General features: G+C 39.4%; 1 protein-coding gene and 3 pseudogenes across 1 annotated transcript in view; all 4 read left to right on the forward strand.

Annotated features, from left to right (window-relative positions):
- The window catches only part of LOC117232884 (venom dipeptidyl peptidase 4-like), a 303,571-nt gene that overhangs the window by 121,097 nt on the left and 163,865 nt on the right, over positions 1 to 18,609 (forward strand).
- On the forward strand, positions 12,293 to 12,411 carry LOC117232931 (annotated as a pseudogene).
- On the forward strand, positions 13,911 to 14,028 carry LOC117232930 (annotated as a pseudogene).
- Positions 15,525 to 15,645, forward strand: LOC117232932 (annotated as a pseudogene).

Genomic DNA, 18,609 nt, shown 5'->3' on the forward strand with positions numbered 1-18,609 from the left:
GTTTTTCTTTTCCAGATGGGAGATGTCTATCTGCATAATTTTTATTTTCGTTCTTTTCTTATTACGCCTCCTATTTTTCATATCACGTTTTCTTGTTAGTCTTTTCGTTGTCGGATTATTCTTATTGCGTGTTCTTGATTTCTCGGCTCTGTTCTTTTCTGCCTCTTTTCCTCCGTATGTTTTTGACTGTACCTTTATATTCCCTTTCGAGCCTGCAGATGTTGCGTAATTTTCATTTGAAGTTCCCGTTACGTTTCCAATTTCTTGTAGCTTTTCTTTGTTATTAGATTATTGTTACTACGCTCCTCCAATTTTGTCTTTTCTCTTGTCGATGTCGTAATCTATGTTTTGTCTTGGATTTCTTTTTTAAACCTACAGGTGTGCCTGCAATTTCTACCTTAAGTTCCCTTTAATCTTCTGATTCCTCGTTTCTGTTTTTCTTATTAGATTATTCCCTACTATATTTTTGCTGCTTCTTGCCTCTTCGGTTTTAGTTTGTTCCTTCAGTACACGATTTAGCTTCCTCGTTATTTTTCTTTCTTAAGACCGAAAGTGTCTCTAAAATTTTTATTTTAAATCCTTATCACATTTAAAGCTTCTCCTTGCCCCCTTTTTTTCTGCCAAACTGTTCTTAGTATTTGCCTTTTCTTACGTATCTTTTAACTTTGCCTTGAATTTCTTTTTAACTCTGAAGATTTTTCTCCGACTTTATTTTAAATTCTTATTACATTTTTAGTCTCTTATTTCCTTTCGTTGTTGTACTATCCTTGTTATTTATTTTATGTTATTTCTTCGGCATATTTCTGTGCGTAAGTTCCAACTTTCGCTTTACAACTTTATACACATTCCTCTACAACAATTATCCCTCTCCTTGAAAGTGTTCCTTTTATTTTTAGCTTCGATTCTTCTTACTTTCTTTTTATTATATACTTGCGGTTTAGAATATTTTTGCCATCTTCGTTTTTCTCCATTTACTTTTCAGATTATTCCTCCTTTTTTTGCATATTTTCAGTATCTACGTACTAATTCGTTAAAGCTAGCTTTGATTGAACTCAGATGCCTGTTTTAATCCCACATAGTCAAAGTTGAAATTTAACCGGTAACTTCTGTCGGCTATGTAGTTGTGAAAATTATTGTTTGAATATTGTTAAGTTTGGTCCACTAACCCGTGCATTAATCCGGTGGAAGGTTTACGAGCACCAAGCGCCAGGAAAATTGATCGCGAATTTGTATCCACCGTGATTATCATCCTTCTAACTATGAACTATAAGTACCGTAATGTTTTATCCCGATGCTCCCATCATTTATTCGCGTCTGCTTACTTCAATCAACTTCCACTAATTATTTTACCATCACAAATTTTCGAATAATTTCAGAAAATTCTACCTAGTCGTTCAGAAAATTATTTCCATGCCTCCTCGATAAAAAGAATTCTTCTTGAACAAATCCGAGGATAAAGTTTCACTCGTTTCATCGACGATCCTATTTGCTTAGGACGAATTGTAATTAAACATTCTGAGGTGATCGTCCGTAAAGGTGCCCACAAGAAATACTCTTGATTTTCAACAATAACCTTTATTAAACTCTTAATTATTAACAACAAATAACGATTAACCACGATTAACGATTAACAACGATTAACACTGAATTATCAAGAGTCAATAACCCGTTTCTCTAATTGTGTTTGCTTCGCTGTGACGCTTAACCTTTCGCAGCTCGGGGCAGAACGAATCTTTTGGTTCGAAATCGAACAGATTTTTTTCTTTGCTGCCCCTCGATATCCCCACTATGCTCGCGTTTGTTAGAAGTCCGCGGCGGTTGCCGCGTATGCATTCTACGGTATATACGGCTTTGAAGGTATAGCGCTTTGTGGCGCGAAGCCGTTGGAAATTTCCGTGGTCGAATGCCGCCACAATTCTATAATTAATTAATCTCATTCGAATGGAATTCGGATTGGCGTGGCTCCATTATACTTCGATTATGTTCCGTTATAAAAAGGTATCTAATGACCAATCAGTACTTCTTTTTAGATTAATTATACACGCTCCCTTTCCCTGTGTTCTTTCCAAAATGCATAGTTATTCTCTTATAGTGCTTGCGTTATAGTGCTTGCGCATGTACATGTGGCGGTACTCGACCACAGAAATTTCAACGGCCTCGCGACACAAAGCGCTCTATACCTTCAAAGCGTAAGACCGACAGGTCTAATGTACCATCGATATCCCTGCGGTTCTTTCGCCGAATATTCGCATCGTCGCGGATTTCTAATAAATAGGCGCGTAGTGGGAATATCGAGGAGCAACAAAGGAAAGAATCTGTTTGATTTCGAACCAAAAGATTCATTCTGCCCCGAGCTGCGAAAGGTTAAGCGTCATAGCGAAGCGAACACAATTAGAGAAACGGGTTATTGACTCTTGATAATTCAATGTTAATCGTTAATCGTGGTTAATCGTTATTTGTTGCTAATTGTTAAGAGTTTAATAAACGATATTGTTGAAAATCAAGAGTATTTCTTGTGGGCATCTTCACCGACGATCACCTCATACGGTTTACTTGTTCAATCAAATTATCGCGATAAGAAATAATCGTAGCTGTCTATTACAATTCAAAAGTCTGTGTAACCGCTCATTTTCCATTAAAAATTCCCGTCTGTGTTTTATTTGCCCCAAAATTGTCCCTGGTACGGTCTACGAATACTAAACTCACAGCCATTAGGTTAATAAGAATTCTTTTTGTAAACTGTTTAAGCGTTGCAGTAGTCATTAAGCTATGCATATATCGTGTAAAATATTCTAGCCGTAAATACCCCTCCAAAAAGAGAGAAAAAGAAGTAGAAGAAAGAGAAAAGGATGACTATTCCTACTGTATATTTATCTTTTGCTAAATACAAATTTGCAGAACATACGTTGCACCAGCTATGTACATTCTCAGACTGTTCTCAAATTTGGCCAATTAATTACGACACTTGTGTCTCGTGTTACAACGTTAACGAAGTTCCAAAATGCGTTTTACGCAACGCGTGTTATTTATATTGACAAAACTTCTTCACTGTAAACGTGGATGTAGTTGTGCGAGTCACTGTACTTGATAAAATCGAACGTGAAAATGCATTTCTCCGTACGTGCCAGTCGCATGACAAGCTTGTTGTCGATATGATCGCGGCCGATTGAAAAGGAAACAATTTACACGCAGCCAGCTGCGGAACAAAAGAAGAAAAAGTGCCAAAGAGAGATGGAGATCGGTGGCGAGCTATCGGAAGTGGTTTACGCGTAAAGCGTTAACCTCGATTGCTGCAGCTTTGTTCGAACTGCTGAATTCATCGTTTCGCATCGGTCCACTGCTATCGCGATCCGATCGAACGGATCGCGAGAACGAAACGGAGCCATAGAATGTGGTGAGCGCGACAGATGTCCCGGTCATTTTTGCGGCGATATCATCGTCGCTCGATCACGGTAGGCGTCCCGATCGTGTTCTCGCGTGTATCGATCTGTCGAAAACTTTCTGCGCGGATTCTTAAGCTTCCTTTGAAAACGCGACACCCGGCAGGATAATTCGAGCGAATTCAATTCGTACTTCGGCTCCGGTTACACGGATTCTTACGACTCCGGGGATCCTTTGTACTCGTAGTTTTCGAGAGATATCGAGGAAAAGCTAGACAAAAAAAAAAAAAAAAAAAAAAAAGAAAGAAGAATTCTCGTATCGAGAAGGTTCTGTAATTTTTATCATTTTTCTGCGACAAAATATATTTCTTAACTGATCAATTTTTCGGATAAAGGAACTCGAGAAACATAACGTGGTATCAGGTAAATTGTTGCAAGTTTTAGTTTTCATTTTTTAACGTTTTTACGTTCGAATTGATAATTATCGCACGGTGGCTCTTAAAGAACTTTATCCTTTTTGCAAGATAAATCAAAATTTAGTAACAATTCGATTGTTCGGTTAGAAAATTAGAAAAAGGAAAATTGAAATACTAGCGTTTCGATGATACGGTTAGAGGTAGAAAATAAATCATATTGTTTATTCTTGGAAAGATAATGATATTTCTAAACGTGGCAATTTTTGAGAGAGAAGCTTGGATAAGGCAAACATTTGTCAAACACGTTGAAGTACAAAATCGTTGAAGCACAATGAAGTACAAAGACACTATCGTAGCTACAATAGCAGAGATAGTATTGGAAATACGTATAGATTCATAGCGCGCATTCAATGGCTTTAGATGGACACATAAATTGCTCACAGCGCATAGTGAACCATCTTTCGAAACTCATGTATGGGTTCATAGCATTGGAAGGGTTAACACGTTGACTGGCGGGTGAATTTTGTACATGTATCTCGCCTGCGACCAGAACTGTCGCTTATTCAAGCACGATGCGTCGCTATACGCAGTTACAGTACATTGTTGGCGAAAAAATAAAATTGTTGAAGTGCTTGATAGCATATTTCGTATTTTATATCGTTATTTTAACTTAATTTTAACGCGGCTTTTAAATAACAACGGCGAACAATTTTGCAACTGTTTCTTTTTTTTGTTGAGAATTTTACGAATATGGCAGATTATTAATGTATAATGAAAAAGAAATTAATGTTCGTCTATTGATAATACGTTAGGTTGTCCGAAAAGTTTCTTTCGTTTCATAAGGTGATAACAGATGGACAACAATTTCTGTTTTATATTATTTTATTGAATTAGGTATGATCAATTTCGTTATATTTGTATTACTATGTTCGTGCATAATTATTAATGTATAATGAAAAAGAAATTAGTGTTCGTCTATTGATAATATATTAGGTTGTCCGAAAAGTTTCTTTCGTTTCATAAGATGATAACAGATGGACAATAATTTCTGTTTTATATTATTTTAATGAATTAGGTATGATCCATTTCGTTCTATTTCTATTTTTATGTTGCATAATTCAGTAAACTAATATAAAACAAAAAACATTGTGCGTCTATTATTTCCTTATAAGACGAAAGAAACTTTTCCGACAATCTAATACATTAAATTATTTATTTTTTTCCCCTCGATATTTCTGCTCGTAATAATGTTTATTATGACAGTTTAATATGATTGTTTCGTTGGTCTTCTTGTATGTCGAAATAGATACATAAATTTGAAAACGTGTCAGCAGACTGGAATATAACAATAAGTAAGATAATTGAATCGACGCACCGTATGCGTCAGTAACAGTGAATATGTTAAACAGTTCAATTAACCCGTTGATATTTGACGTTGCCTATGAACAACATTATGATTTAACAAGTTATTAACTGACTAGACGATAAACGAAGCTGCTTATCTTAATTACCATAGATTTTAACACGTCACATTTTTCCTACAAAAGTATCCAACGATACGTGTTTCTGTTATTAGCTTTTTCAATGATCCTATTCGTTTGTAGCCCGAGCTGTTCTCTTTCAGAACATACGAATTCAAAAACGTGTCACCAAATTAGACGAAGATAGTAGAAGTTATAATTAGAAACTAACGATAAATATGATAATTGAATAGACGCAACATATGCGTCATCTGAAACAAATAATTGTATTTAATTAATTGTTAATGCTATATTTGGATGTACAATCTTTTTGAATGGTCTTGTAAAGAGAATATAATAGCTTAAAATGCGAGATTAATTTCGTCAAGAATATTTACATTTGGTATCTTGTTAATTAATAACTTACTAAAATAGAATATCGCTCTACGAGCTTGAAAGAGAAATTAATTAACGTAAATACTTTTTCCACAATTCAAACAGTCTTTGGATGTTCCAAAGTACTCGCAGAATTAATTTCAACATTGCCAGTCGTCAGTGTTCAAATGTTATCACTAATGAATCTAATCTCGGCCACCGGTGACCCCCACGGTATACACCGTTGTTAACCAAGCCGCCACAGAACGCTGCTGATTTCAAACACGCGTGATTTATTAATTATATTATTATTGCCTTTGACAATGATAACGATAACGATAACAAACGAATAATTAGCAACGTGGCTTGATTGCCTGGTGGAATGTCAATTTTAGGTGCCGTTATGGGATAAATTCTATTCTAAAGTGGACAAAGTCAACGGAACGTTGATTAATGTTTCGCTATAATTTCAAGCGAATTTCGTTACAATTTTCCGCGGAAGAAGAAAGATGATATACGAACGAATCAGGATGAATCGATAGCGTAGATTACGCGATGGCACGTCGATCGACTGGTACAGCAAACATATAATTAACGAAGCGCGATACATTAATTTCTAACTTTAATTGATATGCGTTCGCGAGTGAATTTAATTCTCGTCTTTCTCTTTTTCTCTCTCTTTCTCTCTCTCGTGCGCGCGTTGGTTCAGTTTTGCCACACCAATGGCAAATAAATAAATTACGAACGGTGCACGGTACATTGATCTTTGGTTTCAATCGATTCAACATACCAACTTCATTCCGCCGACATAAAGCGGCGGGTAAATAAATTATTGTCAAACGGTGACGCGAATGAAATTCATTATCGATCCCCCGTGGGAATTCGAAGGATTTCCGTAGAATGGACAATAGTTACGAGCATCGTTGTGTCTCGAATGTTTGCAAATGTTGAATATTTGTCCATATCTCCGTTTTCATTCGTCCACTGTGTGTCGAGGTATCGTTATATCGTTGTAACTAACGGGTTTTCTTATCGAGGGAGGAGAACTTCGCGTTTTCTGGGTGTCTTCTCTCTTTTTTTTTTTTTTTTTTTGCTTAACACGTTGACTGCCACGCGTGTTCTCAAAGAAATCTTCGTCAGGCCACACGTACAGCAGTACCAAGCGTTCTCTGCTAGGTGCTCCCATCGATATTTTAGTAATGCGAATTGTAATTGTAGTAAAGATCCTACAGTATATTCCTTTAGTTCTCGTTTGATAACAGATTTTGAAGTAACGGGTCACACTTCGTTATCTGTATTTCAGAAACAGCATAGGAAGAGTAGCTTTAGTTTCTATTAAAATTCACTTTTAATTGACCCTTTAGAACAAAATAACAAGCAGCCCGGATTTTAGTAACAGTTTCGTTATTCGTTCGTTTTTCTTAGACGTTTTAACGTTATTCGTTTCAACATTAATTTACTTTTAACCGAGTTATATTCTAATACGTGGCGACGTCGACATAGTAAAATAAGAAATCGTTTCGGATATTATCCAACAAAGAAATTTATTCAAATACCAGGCAAAGTAGTCATTGAATAAAAAAGTCATCGAAAGATCGATTTTATCCTGGAAATCGCGTACCGGTGATAATTTCGAAGAAGGAAACGAACCGTAAAAAAATGCTTGCTACGGTGATCGTTAGGCGACGATGTTTTATTCAAGGCGGCGTGTTAACTCGCAATAAATGCGGGCAATTCTGTTCGGCGAGTTTACACATTCCCAGGATACATAATGCATGGCGCATTCAACGCGTGGAATTCATAGCTCGTGACAATGAAATTGGGGTTACACGATAAATACGTCCCTTCAACCTTCTTCATATCTTCCCCACACTCACTTCGTTGGATTTCTGTTATTCTACGTTTTTCCCCCCAATTTACATTTCACCCAGCCACCAATTTTCAGCTGTTTGACAAAGCGAGACGGCTGATTACGACCGATTTGCATCATCGTCGATTAATCGAGCGCTGCTGAGTTTGCTTGGCAAATTGTCGTCACGTTTGCGCTATCAACTGTCCTTCTCTTCGATATTATGCAAAACTCATATGCCTCAGCTGTACTCAGGCGATAAATTTTATTCCAAGTATACAGATAAAAGTCAATAATTTGAAATGATAGCTCGCGTTTCAGAAACGTGTGCGATAGTCACGACGATGATTTTTGTACTAGAAACAGTCGTACGGTATCGGCCACTTCAAGTTTCTGTGCTATAACTTGCGCTACTTTTAGTAAAAGTTAATTTGCAACGCAAATGGTGTACTCGTAAAAAGGGGACAAATCGATTTTCTTCAATTTCCTCATAAGCTGATTAATAATTATAAGTTAGAAGTTAATTAATAATCCGCAAAGGGGAACAAAAATTGTGCTGTAATTTGCAAGAATTAAAAAATGTAATTTGTAACTCGTTGTCCTGTACCGGCAAACTACTTGGTACATTCTAAGAGATCTAAGTAATTGATCGTGTTAGTAAAAAACATGAAAACATTGATCCAAGTTTAGTTCCCTGCTTGGTCAACTGTTTTTCTTTTCTTACTTGTCTCTTCTCCTAATTTGCTGCCTCCCTTCGAAGCTCTTAACACTTTGGTCCCTGCCACGTTGGTCCCTTGATGACCGGAGCGCTCGAACTTCTTACAATTGTAAAAATTGTATGAAAATTGACAGTTAGGGCGTTTTAAATATAACCGATAAATAGAAGATACTTTGAAATAAAAAGTGCCCCATTGAACAATTAAACATTTTTATTAGAACATCAATAAAAAAAAAAAATGAGTATTCAAAAGTTTTTCGAAAACGAAGTTACGAGTAATACGAGTAGATTTTTCACTTGCGCTTCTTTGTCTCCTCGAAAACTTACGCTCTTTAACCAACTCCGAGGAAGTGAAACTTTCAAAACTGAAGAACACTGGGAAGAATACGAGATGACGGTAGGAAAAGGCAAAAGTCTAAGACAAGGAAGCGAATGGTACGTCCAAAATTTCCCAGATGGGATCGTGCAATTTTCCAGCAGCTTCGAGCCCGGCTTTTTTCTCTCCAGTGGCTAATTCACCGACTTCCTTGGCAAAGGTTTGTGGGCATTTTCTTTGTCGAAGGCAACGCGTTTTTGCCGGCAACCTTGTTCCCGTCAGCCACTTGTATTCCCGCGACTCCCATGACGCGGAATGCCAGCATTTCGCTAACACCGGCCACTCGATTACGCGAGAATGCGAATGCCTCTAATCGACGACGAAATACACCGGACGCTGGATAAAGTCGCCAGGGATAGAAAAAAGTTCCGCAAATGGAAACGAATCTCGTCGCACATTCCAGCGGCTTTGCAAACGCGTTTCGCGCTCCATTCGCCGGATTGAATATATTATGAGTTTTCGAAGGATTAGGTCGCACCAGTCTCGCCATTTTTACGCTGAACGTTGAATAATTTGTGAAACGATAGCGTGGTTTGGTTCTTTAAAAGATTGTCACTTGGAAATTGGAAAATAACGTATTTTTGTGGAATTAGAATTTTTTTTATATTTTGTGAAATAACTACGTGTCTCCGTAATTTCTTATTAAATTATAGCTTGGCTGTTCAGGAAGATCGCGGCGAATTCCGAGACGAATTCGAAAATAACGTATTTCTGTAGAATCTTTTATTCAGCAGAATGTTGGCTGATTTATCGAATAACATGATGGTTTTTTACTAAATCAAGATTTTCAGTTGCGTATCTCAACCCACGAAAGTATAATTTCTTTCGTTCGCGTGTAGTATTAATTAAATTAATTAAATTACAATTTCATGCGGCGATGTTTACGTGACTCGGAAACATATACCGAATTCTTTCAAACAATAAACGCAGAAGATTTTTATTTTTATCTTTATAGAATATTATTATAGAAACGTGCGCTGACTAACATCGCTGTAATCTTCAGCCCTCCAGTAAAGTTTACCCGAGCGAGCCATTGTTTTTATCGAGATACCTGTTAGCCTTACGTATAACCATCATTTGCCTTGCAACTATAATTCGCAAGAAATTTATTATCTCTTTAAACCAATCCATTATTATCTCTTCGTCTACTTTAAACGTTAATTTATTCAAAAATCATGATGCTGCAAAAGCCATTATCTTACGCTATTATCATCACTTTGCATCGTAACACGTTCTACACACTGAAACGTACTTTTGTTTAGCCAAATCGGCCTGAAAAAGATAGGTTTAAGAGGGCGACGCGTTATTCCCAGCGACTCGGTTCTAAGAGAGCAGAGATAAAGTTGCGAGAAAAATGTAAATTAGATGGAAAAAGTGGGCGGTTCGCGCGTACGGCCGCATTTAGAGCACGCATTTGGCTCGGGGCCAAAGTGCACGGATTACGCTGTGTTTTAAATCGCGCTTTTATTATCCGCGGTCCTCACACCTAGCGCAATTAACTCGTTTTCGAGTTCGACGGTCGATAAAACGTCGCGCAACTATTCCTCCTTTTTTTCTATTTATTCGAAACAGCATCAGTATCGTTTAAATATTCGTTCGCGATATCGTTCGGCGACTTGGTTGTCACGGTCTTCCAACAATTTTTATGTTTCGCGTTTGTTCTCGCTCGAAGCAGCGAAACGAATTTCTAACAAGCAACAAGGTGTCAAATGTAAAACCAAATCGAGAAGTCGATGTTCGTGTTTCGATTCGAACTGTGGGGATATCTTTCAACATCAGACGGTCATAATTACGTCGAAAATGATGGAGAGAATGTAGCGCGACCAAACATCGCTTGAAACGTCAGACCGCAAGCTACTCGTACGTTTGATATTACAAATATGTTCTTCTCGATAGACTGCGCATTCTCACGCATTCATGGGACATATAAGATCGCAAGCTCGCGTATAACGTGGAAAAGTATCAGAAAAGCCAAGATACAACGCTTATTGTAACGCTCGGTTGACGAAATAAATTTCTGCCCAAACTCCATTGGTTTAATTATATGCACATTTACGAAAGTAGGAATTTGTATAAAAATCCACAGTTCGCTCATCCGTCACGTATAACGAAGTTGAATGTTTCCTCCGACTATAGTCGTAACTTTAATTAATTTTGACGCTCGTGTAACTAGATTCCCAATTCTCGATATTCGTTCTGTGGCGTCTGTGTGCGAAGATACACGTTCACGTTGGCCGGATATAATTGGTTTGAAAATGGCCGAGAAACATTAGCAGGGTTGAAAAGTGTCCGGCTGCGGCCACAATAATCTCGACTATCGAACTCCATTAATCTAACCCGGCGAAAGAATCGTCGGTGGGACGCGATCGGAAGAGCATCAGCGACGCGACTAGTCGCTTTTAAAAACAACGTTTTTATTTATCGGTCGCTGGTGTATCGATCTTGTCGACGAGCGCAAGTGTATATGCTGAAAATTCCGCGCTTTTTATCGGCCGGCTGATTTATTTCAAGAACTCGAACAGAACCGCCCTCTCCTCGCCGCTACCGCCGCCACCGCCGCCACCGCCGCCATCGTCGACTGTATGAGCCACTTCGGTTGGAATGCTGCCAGCCGAACTGAATAGCCGGTAGCTCGCCTCTGGGAAATTAAGTGTGTACACGGGAAAACGTGCGAAAACCAAAAATGTCGCGCCTACTCAACACGTATCGGGCATGTGGCACTTGAAAACGGTTTAATGGATACGAAATCGGTCGATCTCTGAAGCTGCTATCGGTCACGAAAGCTCGGCCGAAAACGGGGAAACATTTATGCGAAAAAAAAAAAAAAACGACATGCATGCGTTGCACGTTGACCCTGTTGTGCACTTTACCTCGTTTTTCAGCGAATCGTGTTTTTCCATCGTTAAGGAATTTCTTAATCTTTTACGTTGCAACGTTTCGTTGGCAAATTTGTCTTTCTTTTCTTTTTTTCTTCGTCAATTAATCGAAATCGTTACGTTCGAGTTCCGTCTTGAAAGGATCTCGTGGCTTTGCAAGGTAATTTCCACTTCGTTCAGTATGGTTTTCGCCGTGGTTTGGTCCATCTGTCTCAGTAGACTGTACGATCGTATGAAATTTAGAGAAAGCAAGGTATTTTTATCGGTGCTATCACTGTGAAATATCGTTTACGTCGCTTGGTTAATCCTTGGCGAGTTAATTTTAGACTATTTAGTCTTCTTTATTCGTATTGCACGAGTATTCCACGATAGAGAGTTAATCTGTCGGTAATTCTTGATTAATATATAGACGAGTTTTATAGTGGAAGTTCACGTTTCTCGGTGGTATCACGATGGAGCAAGGCTTGTGGGAAAATGTTGCCTTTATATGTAGATTCGGTGCTCTGATATTTCGTGATAATGCTAACCTAGATTTGATATATTTAACTGAATCGTGGTTGGCAAATTATATGTTGTTACATTGTACGCAGATTACGACTCTGCTTATAAATGCACTGCGCATGTTTATGCAAATTCCTGTTTTTTACGTGTACCTTTAAACAAGCATTTGTTTTAACCTTTAAAGGTTGCAACGAGCACCGCTGGTTTAACCTAATTGAACTGAAGAATTATAAAAGTAAATCGTAAAGGAAACTTGGCGCAGGTGGAACAATTATCAGAATCAGAATATCACGCGTGCACCACGTATCGCAATTAGTTTCAAGTTAGTAGAAATGGGATATGCCAACGCCCTGGCCGCGCTGAGTGCACTCGCTCCCGTCAGATCACGAAAGTTAAGCAGCGCCGGGCACGGGTAAGTACTTGGATGGGTGAACGCCTGGGACTCCGTGTGGCGTTGGCGAAGCGCGCCGGGCCCGTGCCCCCCTCCCCCCATCCCGTGAGTTCCGGGCTTCGACGCTTGGCGGCGCAGCGTCTCGGGGCCGCCAAGCAGTCCGGTGGGGGAACGGGGCGGCTACCTGGCACGGCGGCTCCGGCAACGGAGGGTGTGATGACAATGATGTTTACACATCAGCGGTGGTTATTAGGCGCGCGGGGGAGGCCCCGTTGCGATGCTCACAGCGATTGCCAGGCCTCTCTCGATCGCAGCCGGGACGGTTATCGTGGAGGTGTTTTAGTCGGTTGGAGTCCGACATTACCACGCATTTTTTTCTATCCTGTAAATTTGGTAGTCTGCTTTTTGGGTGCTGTGTAACTTTGGGGAGGGGTGGGTTGAGAGGGAGGGCGTGGGGGAGGGGGAATAATGAATAATATATATCTAATAGTGCGAGATCAGAATGTTTAGCCTCAAATGGGAATTATGGAACTACAGTTCGTACAGGACGACGGTGGCGATGTGGTTACTGTAGCTGACTGCAAACACATAGGTTGGCGGTTCGAATCCGTGCCCTCCTGGATTTTGATATAAGTGTGTTCAGGATCAAAGGTGAAAAGTGAAATGTGTGAGAAGAATCCGTACTTGGGTGACGCGCAGCTTCTACGTCTTAGGTCTCCCTAGGAAATTACCTCTTAAGATGTGAAAAGAAAATAAAAAAAAGATAAAAAAATAAAAAATAAAAAAAATAAAAAAAATAAAAAAATAAAAAAAAATAAAAAATAAAAAAGCAAACCTATGAAAACAACATAGAAAAAAAAAAGAAAAAGGAAAAAAAATTCTTCCTCCTCATATTCGCAATACTTGTAACACAGCAAGATTGATATTAACAACGAAACGAAGATCACCTGTCATCGAAGTGGTTGTGAAGAAGAATAAGTTTGTAAATATTCGTACTGCCATTGCCTTAGTGTAGTAGTCCAGCTACAGATTCCAGGTTTACATCCGCCTGGGGCCCCGTTGTCCATATTTTTTGATAATTCCTACAATAATATTTTATAATTAGACTTACAGGTTTATATGCAAATTTATCTACGAGAATATATTTAAAAAAGTAAAATCCCGGTAAAAGACAAAAGGGTAGACAATTGCATTACCTATTAAGTATTATAGAAAAATATTAAAGGAAGCATATATATTTCGTCGTATTACGTGCAAATTTTACACAAATGCGTAAAAAACCGCAGTCCATTTACATAATAAAATAAATAATTCTTATGTGTCATAAGTCAAATTTTCTTTACCATTCCCTCCAGAACTTCTTGTCCCCTCAGAATATTGCCTAACGTTGTGTCTAAAGATGTAATCGCAGCTCAACAGAGATAAAAATTTGTCAAAAGAGGAAACTAATTATCCTGCTAATGAGACGTCGAACGACGTCGTAGACCAAGAAAACGAGATCGATGCTTGAGGAGTGGAACCCGGAAAGATGGAAGAAAAACTTTGGTAAAGAGGCATTTATTCGCAACGCCAACGCCCTGACCGCGCTGAGTGCACTCGTTCCCGTCAGATCACGAAAGTTAAGCAGCGCCGGGCACGGGTAGTACTTGGATGGGTGAACGCCTGGGACTCTGTGTGGCGTTGGCGAAGCGCGCCGGGCCCGAGCCCCCCCACCCCCCATCCCGTGGGGTTCGGGCTTCGACGCTTGGCGGCTCAGCGTCTCGGGGCCGCCAAGCAGTCCGGTGGGGGAACCGAGCTGCCTGGCACGGCGGCTCCGGCGACCAGGCGGTGTGACAATGGTTATACACCGCTCCATAAGCGGTGGTAGTAGGCGCGCGGGGGAGGCCCCGTGGCGACGCTACAGCGATTCCCGGGCCTCTCTCGATCGCAGCCGGGGGACGGTTATCGTGGAGGTTTTAGTCGGTTGGAGTCCGACACTACCACGCATTTTTTTCTGTTCTGTAAATTTGGTCGCAAAACAGGACGCTCCGGTAGCCTGCTTTTTGGGTGCTGTGTAACTTTGGGGAGGGGTGGGTTGGGAGGGAAGGCGCGGGGAAGGGGAAATAATGAATAATATATATCTAATAGTGCGAGATCAGAATGTTTAGCCTCAAATAGGAATTATGGAACTACAGTTCGTACAGGACGACGGTGGCGATGTGGTTACTGTAGCTGACTGCAAACACATAGGTTGGCGGTTCGAATCCGTGCCCTCCTGGATTTTAATATAAGTGTGTTCAGGATCAAAGGTGAAAAGTGAAATGTGTGAGAAGAATCCGTACTTGGGCGACACGCAGCTTCTACGTCTTAGGTCTCTCTAGGAAATTACCTCCTGAGATGTGAAAAAAAAAAAAAAAAAAAAGATAAAAAAAAAAATAAAAAAAATAAAAGCAAACCTATGAAAACAACATAGAAAAAACAAAAAAAAAAAAGAAAAAGGAAAAAAAACTCTTCCTCCTCATATTCGCAATACTTGTAACACAGCAAGATTGATATTAACAACGAAACCGAAGGTCACCTGTCATCGAAGTGGTTGTGAAGAAAAATAAGTTTGTGAATATCCGTACTGCCATTGCCTTAGTGTAGTAGTCCAGCTACAGATTCCAGGTTTACATCCCCCTGGGGCCCCGTTGTCCATATTTTTTGATAATTCCTACAATAATATTTTATAATTAGACTTACAGATTTTTATGCAAATTTATCTGCGAGAATATATTTAAAACAGTAAAATCCCGGTAAAAGACAAAAGCGTAGACAATTGCATTACCTATTAAGTATTATAGAAAAATATTAAAGGAAGCATATATATTTCGTCGTATTTTCGTCGTGTAAATTTTTCACAAATGCGTAAAAAACCGCAGTCTATTTACATAATAAAATAAATAATTCTTATATGTCATAAGTCAAATTTTCTTTACCATTCCTTCCAGTACTTCTTGTCCCCTCAGAATATTGCCTAACGTTGTGTCTAAAGATGTAATCGCATCTCAACAGAGATAAAAATTTGTCAAAAGAGGAAACTAATTATCCTGCTAATGAGACGTCGAACGACGTCATAGACCAAGAAAACGAGATCGATGATTGAGGAGTGGAATCCGGAAAGATGGAAGAAAAACGTTGGTAAAGAGCCATTTACTCGCAACGTCAACGCCCTGGCCGCGCTGAATGCACTCGCTCCCGTCAGATCACGAAAGTTAAGCAGCGCCGGGCACGGGTAGTACTTGGATGATGGGTGAACGCCTGGGACTCCGTGTGGCGTTGGCGAAGCGCACCGGGCCCGCGCCCGCCCCCCACCCCGTGGGATTCGGGCTTCGACGCTTGGCGGCTCAGCGCCAGGCAAACCGGCCTGCCTGGCACGGCGGCTCCGGCGACGAGGTGGGGTGTGACAATGGGTCACACGCCGCTCCATCAGCGGTGGTATTAGGCGCGCGGGGGAGGCCCCGTTGCGACACTCACAGCGATTCCCGGGCCTCTCTCGATCGCAGCCGGGACGGTTATCGTGGAGGTGTTTTAGTCGGTTGGAGTCCGACACTACCACGCCGCTTTCCCCAGAAGCGGCCTGGCGTCCGTGCGGATTTCCTCCGCGTAAAATATATATATATATAAAAAAAGTAGAAATTGGATGGAAACGAAACGTAGGGGAAACATAGGAAACGGAATTCGTTTAATCGGTTATTCGAATCATTGGCAATTCGGTGTTTTCCCTTTTTCGCCGTCGGATCAACAGTTATTATCAATGCAGAGCGCAATTTACATCTGGCTAGCGGCGACCGCGGTGGCAATTGGCGTTATTAAACGATACGGACCGACGGACTCGATTTAAATCGCTATTCCCGCGACATTACTCATTAAACGAACTTGCCAGCACGTGAAAACCCAATTCGTCCTGTCAAGTTGGAAATGAAAACGGGCGAAACGAAGACAGCGAAGAGCCGGAGGCCGGTTCGCATCGAGGGTCTCTGTTGCGAATTAAACGTGCTCCGGGTTCATTTTAGTTACAGTCTGATTCAAATATGGCAACGAACTTTCCAAACTCGATCTCTCGCGTTCACCGACGAATAACAACTTGCTAATGATGTGAAAAATGAGGGCACGCACAGTTCGCCATCCAGAGAACAAAAATCGAAATAATCGCTGTTCGATTTCCATATTACTGTTCAATGACATCAGCCTGTAAATAACGCGAATGTAAACGATAGATCGACAAAAGATCGATAGAGAATTAGCAAGTGTCTCGTTCCTACATCAAAATCCGATCACGTGAAGATTAGCACGTTCGTTAGACATACCTGATCGTCAATTCCTGTTAAACTGTGCGTGTTACTCCTTAAATGTGGAGAATCTGAGCGAAGATGTGTATAATTCTAATGTTCGACCAAAAGATTTCTTTCTTTATTTCTTCGAAATGCGATTTAAAAAATATGCAATTATAATTCTTCTGTGTCGAAAAGATATTATGTCGCATTGCTATGCAACGTTTTTCTGCCACAAACTGGATGCTCTTTATTTTGTCAAAGTCAAATCCACCGGCAATTGCAAGTTGGTCGAAGAATGCATTTCTGGTCACACTTGTTGCAAGAAAATTTTCAAAATTATTCGAGAATTATGTTCAATATTAAATGTTAGCATAAATAGCCATAAATGATTTCAGTATGACTCTTACGAAAAGATGGATAGATCCTTCACGGCATCGGTATCGTTTCCTTAAACGTGCATTGAGCGCGATAAGACAAAGAGACAAATATTCGAGATACCTTAACCATGGCAGAGAGCAAGGAAAATATAGGGAAAAATAAAGATTTGATAATCAGATTGGTACTCGCGTCGCATCCTCCGATATCAAGTTCGGGACAATTGCATGCACGTTGTATGCATTTTTTTGTCTTTGTAGAGAATTCTAGTTCGATGTACCGCGTTGTGGGGCGTGAGAACGTGCAAACGTGCGAACTCGACCTGTAACCGTGCGGATGTGGCTCGCAAACGTGCAAACCTGATCTGCGACCGTGCGAACATAGTGCGCGAACGTGGCCCGCGAATTTTGATTTTTCTCCAGTGTCCTCGTTCAAACGTGCCACCGTGTAGACGAATCGATGTTTTCTAGTTTTTTTCTCTTATGATATTTAAATGTTTATGTGTACACGAAGACTTTTAGTTTTGTAGATTACAATTTTTTAGTCGTTTACGAGATGGCTGGATTATGATTAATTGCAATTTTTCTATTCCATCACTTTATGTTTGACATTATTTATGCGCGACGTTGAATCTTACCGAATTTTGTAAAATAGAATCTTGTTTTTTTATGTGATACTGTGATTGAGCAGAATTTTTGCAGTTTGACTGTTTTATGTTTGATTTTGTTTACACGCAACATTGAATCTTACGAAATTATTAGGCAATCAGGTGATAAATGTATTTGATTATGGAAAACGTAAATCTCGTGCGTGTTTCAATTTCCCAATTTAATATATTTGCTGATGTGAAATTAATAGAATGCGAAAAGTTAATCTATTGAAAAAATAAGCAGTTATGAATTTGCGAGTTGTTTTAACGGAAACAAAACCTGCATGTTAAATGATCAGAAAACCAATATAACGAAAAAATAAACAAATAAATTTGCAAATTCGTTCGTTGAAAATGAAAAAGTTACTTCATAAATTGAACCGATTAAATTCCAGCTACTGGACAATTACAAAATAACATTTTTCATATCGTCCATAAATATTACGCAATAATTGTTTTGAACTCGAAATACACTGCTTTTGTTTCTACCAAAGGCTATTAAATAAATAAAAACGAGATTATGAAGTCATAAAAATAAACAGACAGAAGAACACTTTTTATATCGTTAAGCCATTTTATAAAGTAACTTCAAAGACTAAAGAACATTGAAACGTAAAAAGTTCACGATATTTCGTCGCCAACAAACGACGTATCTCGTAATTTCTAAAACTACGTTTCACCTTCTTCGTCATTTTCAGATTCTTTTCTTAAAAAGTTGTCAAAATTCCAGTAGTCGGCGTTTAATATTACCTTGGAACTTGAAAGCGCAAAATAAGAGACAACGTTGCTCATGCAGTGAACCGATGGAAATTACCTTTTCGTTTCTTCTCGAATATTTCTTTCACCTTAATATCTCTTCTGTTACTTTTCTCCGAATATCACGCAACTTTTATATTACCAATTATTTTCTCATATTTCTCTTGAGTATCTCTTTCATTTTAATACCGT

The sequence above is a fragment of the Bombus vosnesenskii genome, unplaced genomic scaffold, assembly GCF_011952255.1.
Source record: "Bombus vosnesenskii isolate JDL3184/JDL3185 unplaced genomic scaffold, Bvos_JDL3184-5_v1.1 scf7180000013293, whole genome shotgun sequence".
Taxonomy (NCBI): Eukaryota; Metazoa; Arthropoda; class Insecta; order Hymenoptera; family Apidae; genus Bombus; species Bombus vosnesenskii.